The sequence below is a fragment of the Schistocerca serialis genome, chromosome 6 (genome assembly GCF_023864345.2).
Source record: "Schistocerca serialis cubense isolate TAMUIC-IGC-003099 chromosome 6, iqSchSeri2.2, whole genome shotgun sequence".
Lineage (NCBI taxonomy): Eukaryota > Metazoa > Arthropoda > Insecta > Orthoptera > Acrididae > Schistocerca > Schistocerca serialis.
In genome coordinates this window covers 525,210,905-525,216,952 of record NC_064643.1, presented here as the reverse complement: position 1 = coordinate 525,216,952, position 6,048 = coordinate 525,210,905, and positions in this window count along the sequence as shown.

Here is a 6,048-nt window from a genome sequence, read left to right as displayed (position 1 = left end):
TTTCCTGACGGTAGCACAATACACTTCAGAGTTGATCGTTCCATCATGAGGGTGGACATCAAACAGAATAACCCCTTCAGAGTCGAAGAAGACAGTTGCCATGACTTTCCGGCTCAGGGTGCATCTTTAAACTTTTTTTTTTTTTGGTTGGCGCAATTCCATAGATGGCCTTTTTATTTCCGGTTCGAAGCGACAAGCCCATCATACTATGAAGGTTCTCACGACCGGATGTTTCAGCTGCCGATAATTCTACCTGGTTGTATGGCGGTGGTCCATGGAACTCTATCTCTGACGTTTCGTCCAAAGCTACGTTGGACATCTTCGGAGGTGCTCCTGGTTGTGCTGAGTCTTGCCGACTGACGAATCGGACATCGAAGAACGACGTAAATACCGTGTAAAGTGGGCGTGGTCTCGATATCACGTGTTAGCAGAGATAAACCCTGTCAAGGATAAAATATAACTATCGATCGTAGTACATCAAAGATAAAAACTTATCCATTCTGTATCGCCACTGTCCATATATCGCTGAGTTTCATAGCTTCTTCTTTTCTGTTAAAATTATCCCCATGTTTATATATTTAGATGGCAGCTTGAAACATAAAGTCTTTCGGAAGGTTACACATACCGACAGATACTTGCATAAGGATTCCAATCATCATCCACAGCAGAAAAGAGGTGTAATTAAAAGTCTAGTGGACAGAGCTAAAAGGATTTGTGCGCCGGAATACCTGGACGCCGAGTTAAAACATCTAAAGCAGGCTTTTGAGAAGAATGGGTACTGTAGTAAGGAAATAAATAGAGTTTTGCGAGCGAATAACGAGAGGGCTAAGGACAACGATAGGACACAGCGATGGAAGAACTCGGTTTCTCTACCCTTCATCAAAAAAGTAACGGATCAAATCGGCAAGATTTTAAGGAAACATAACGTTCGACCGATTTTCAGACCAACTAAGAAAGTAGATGAAGCACTTCGTTCCGTTAAGGATAAACGTCCCCCTCTGTTTGTGTATACAAGATTCCGTGTACATGTGATAGCGTCTACATTGGAACTACAAAGTGAAGTGTGAATACACGGTTGAAGGAACATAAAAGTCTTTGCCGGCTAGGGAAAATAGACAAGTCAGCCGTGGGGAACACGCCCTTCAGTCGGGTGATCATGCGGTGAAATGTTTGGAAACTGAAGTTTTATGGGCCGGCCGGAGTGGCCGTGCGGTTCTAGGCGCTACAGTCTGGAGCCGAGCGACCGCTGCGGTCGCAGGTTCGAATCCTGCCTTGGGCATGGATGTGTGTGATGACCTTAGGTTAGTTAGGTTTAATTAGTTCTAAGTTCTAGGCGACTGATGACCTCAGAAGTTAAGTCGCATAGTGCTCAGAGCCATTTTTGAAGTTTTATGTACTAGAACTATTATACACGGCTATATACAGAACCCATCGAAATATATAAACATGGGGATAATTTTAATAGAAAAGAAGAAGCTATGAAACTCAGCGATATATGGACAGTGGCGCTACAGAATGGATAAGTTTTTATCTTTGACGTACTACGATCGATAGTTATATTTTATCCTTGACAAGGTTTATTTCTGCCATCCCGTGAAATCCAGATCACGCCCACTTTCCACGGTATTTAGGCCGTTCTTCGACGTCCGACTCGTCGGTCGACAAGACTCAGCAGAACTAGGAGCACCTCCGAAGATGTCCAACGTAGCTTTGAACGAAACGTCAGGCATAGAAGAGTTCCATGGACCACGGCCATACAACCCGGAAGTATTCTTGGTAGACGAACCCATGTTTCATCGGCGGTGACGATGTTCGGCAAAAAATTGTCACGATAAACCTGTAACGGGCAAGCGACTAAGCGCAAATGGTCTTTCGTTGTGCTTTACAGTCTTCTGTTAGGCGGTGAGAAACTCAGCTGGCACACGCTGTTGAGTACCTCAGCTGGTGGACGAGTGTGTCAGCACCAGCAAAGACGTCCAGCGATGCAGTGAGGCGTTTCATTGTGATCCGTCGAGCACCTCACGTTGCTACATTGCAGGAATAACAGCTGTGTGCAGCCGGCGGGCACGCGGAAGATCGGAGAGGTTTGCGCGGCCTTGTTGAGATGATGACAGACGCCTCGCCCAACGACTCACCGCCTCAGATCTCCTTAGACATTTTGCAAGAGCCTGCGAATATCTGCGATGCACTGATTTTCCGCCAAAAGAATCTCAATGACAGCTCTCAGCTTGGAACGCAGCTTCCTACCAGACGCTACTTTGAAGGTTACATGTAGCGTCGGCCCCTATCGGAACTTCAAGAAACTATAGCGGCTGGAGCGCAAATACTCCACGATGTACCACAAGAAATTCCGCATATTTGAAGTAATTCTGTAACCTCTACCAGTGTCTGAAACACCAAGAAACTGATTACTTCCAGAATGCTAGATGGCAATATGCAGCAACTTAATATGACTAAATAAAATTACAAAGCAACTTACTATGGCTCAATAAAATTACAAAGACGTCAAAGTTGCACAGAAGTTTGATTTTATTTTAAAGGCGTGCAGTTTCGGACTTTTGTAGTCCATTATGTTGATTGCTTGATAATGGACTATAAAGGTCCGAAACTAGTCGCCATTTAAATAGAAACTAAATTCTGTGCAACTTTGAGGGTTTTGTTATTTTATTTGAAACGTCCCCTTTGGAAATTATAAATTACTGTGCTGGTAAACTTCTACGTTATTTAATACAGAGACAGCTGAGCAAAACTGAACGACCTCAGACAGTTACTTGTTCTGATCATCACTAAATTGACACACAATATTTTTAGGGCAACGCAATCTGACTACAAAAGAATGGTCCTGACTAACAATAACCTATGCCTTTCTTGAATCATTTACCTCACAAAAATCTTCGTTACTCGAACTACTGCAATACAGTGAGCGCCAATACTGCCAGCTAAATAAAAGATTCTAACTACTGAAGGCACTAACTACTGATAGGCATAGTTAGCATATGAAAAATTTTGATAGAGAACAAACAATGTATTTACCTTAATAAAGTTCAAAAGTCATCCTCTATTTCCTTTTTCTGGCGGACACACGTCCAGATGGTCCGCTTATAGTAACCTCTCAAAGCTCTGGCATCTGTCTCTCCACATCCACCACTGCTTGCGGCTCACCCCCATCTGCCCAATGCTACGTGCTGTTCACATCCCACTGCCCGACACTACACAAGCGAATATTCCGACAACGAGTCCAACCCGCCACAGACTGCACACAGCACAGTCAGTGATTTTCGTACAGAGCACTACGTGGCGCTACGAACATAAAAACCTAAACAGCCAACTTACACATTAAACCAAATAACCACTTATCTCGCAAACTAAATTATCAATTTTGAATGACAAGAAGACAGTAATATGTCATTTTTTCTGTTTCCCGTCTTTACTTTAGTTGCTTTAAATTCTTGGAGGTATGTACCGTATATGCAACCAATTAAAGGCAGTTTGTTTGTTGCCATACGCGTTTCGCTTCATTTATTTTGGAAACAATATCAGTGGCCTGCAATAAATGTATCCTTTTTTTACATACAACAAAACCTATTATATGATAGATTTAATATACTGCTATATTACATTTTGTAGTGCCTTCTTCTCTTGTTTGTTTAGGTTAAAATCAACTTTTGTAGCATAAAGTTCATAAGTAACACCGAACGATAAGTTCACACTAAGAACTTTGTGCTACAAAAGTTGATTTTAACCTAAAACATAAGAGAAAGACACGACAAAATGTAAAATAGCAGCTTACTATATCTACCACATAATACGTTTATTGTATGTAAAAAAAAAAGGAAGCATGTATTACAAGCCGCTGATGATGCTTCCAAAATAAATGAAGCGAAACGCGTATGGCAACAAAAAAACTGCTTTTAATTGGTTGCATAGACGGTACATACCTCCAAGAAGAATTCTTGGTCATCCACATCTACTTCCATACTCCGCAACACAGCTTATGGTACATGAAAGGACTAGCACTACCATATCCCCCTTTCCTGTTCCATTCGTGAATGGTACGTGGAAGGAATTAGTGTTGGTAAGTCTCCTTATGAGAGCCAATTTCTCTGATTTTCCCGTTGAAGTGATGGGGGAGGGGGGGGGAGAGAGTAATATACGTTGCCTGACTTTTCTTGGCGTACGCTCTAGGAAAGCGTGTCACCTTCTTGTTATAGCCTACTAATGGAATCTGATAAGACCCCCCCCCCCTCCTCCGTGGTGATCTTGTGCTTACTACACGAATCAGTGACAAAATGAGCAGCTCATCTTTGGATCATCTCTATGTCTTCTATTAACCTTTCCTGGTAAGGACTTCGTCATATTTAATAATCTAAGCCTTCCCATTTTTCAGGTATGTAGACTATTTTACACCTTTTGTGATGTTGCAACATTTTCTGCAATTTTTTTTCCATTTGTTTTGGACGGTTTGCTTTTTTCTTTGCCACCAATATTCTTTATTCTTTACACCATACCTTTTTCTTTCTTTCTTTAGAACATTTCATAATTGTTCTCATGCTGCTATTGGATTCAAATACTTCTAGATTTAACACTTCCCTTCTGGAAATATCTTTTTCTGTTGCTTCTTTTGCTTTTATGTTGTATATATCTAAATGCCTTAACTTCTCAGATTCAGATCCTCCTTAACTTTTTTCCGAGAGATGCTTCAATATCTGTTTTCTGGGTCTACTGTCACGCATCATGTATAAACGTACAAAAAAATCAGCCTTCTTTTTCTCACTATTAAAATGTTTAAGTGGAGCAAGAACAGGACCCCATACAAATTACACGATGGATTTTTGTCAGGATTTACATAGCCAAACGAAGAGTGGTGAATTAACAAATGAGGTCTAAAATCAACCATCGTGAGGTCTCGTTTTGCAAAAAAGAAAAAAAATAATTTGCTTGAAAGTAAAAAGGATGGCTGTGAAAAAATGATTTAGGGATTTGAGGGAAAATTTCACAATGGATTTTTAGCCGAATTTTCATAGCCAAAGAAATTGACAGATGGATATCAGACTGACCAGAGTGAGAACTATTTTTGAAAAAAAGTTTAATTGATTCGGAATTATAAGGGTAATTAATACAAACTTAGTTAGCGATTTGAGGGAAAAAATGAAATATCTCACGAACAGCTGCTGCTAGCTATGTACGAATAAATGAAATGTCAAAAAAATATCAAATCGCAGCATAAAGTGAAATATCTTCGCTTTCTGTTGATCTGCATATCCTTAACAATAACGGAATACCAATCGATATTAAAAAGTTTTCCATTTCACGGTTTATGAACCAAACTTGAAAATTAAAAAAAACTAAGAATAAAAGACAGACATATGTTTTCTGAAATCATTTGTCTGAATGTAGAAAGCAAAACAGATTAGAGAAACATCTGACGTGCTAGAGTGATGCTCTACATCATGTACAGCAAATGAAGTGCCGATTGAGAATTAAAGATCAATGTTTAACATACGATTTTAGAATTTTGAAGTGCACTAGAGGATATTTTTTGGTAAAATTTCACTCACTGGTCTCCTTACTAACATATGAACATCTCGGCTGTGGTACATGATTTCTAGCATAATTCAGAGGTCCGTGAAATGCTTCTCTAATCTGCTTTATTTCTTATTTTTACACAAATCATTTCACAAAACATTGGATCGATTTTTCAAACTTTTCCCTTTTGTTTATAGTTATGTTCACTATATTTAAATATATTTCGTTTCTACTGCTTAATTTCCAGGCTGCTTCGCGTCTTACACTCCTGGAAATTGAAATAAGAACACCGTGAATTCATTGTCCCAGGAAGGGGAAACTTTATTGACACATTCCTGGGGTCAGATACATCACATGATCACACTGACAGAACCACAGGCACATAGACACAGGCAACAGAGCATGCACAATGTCGGCACTAGTACAGTGTATATCCACCTTTCGCAGCAATGCAGGCTGCTGTTCTCCCATGGAGACGATCGTAGAGATGCTGGATGTAGTCCTGTGGAACGGCTTGCCATG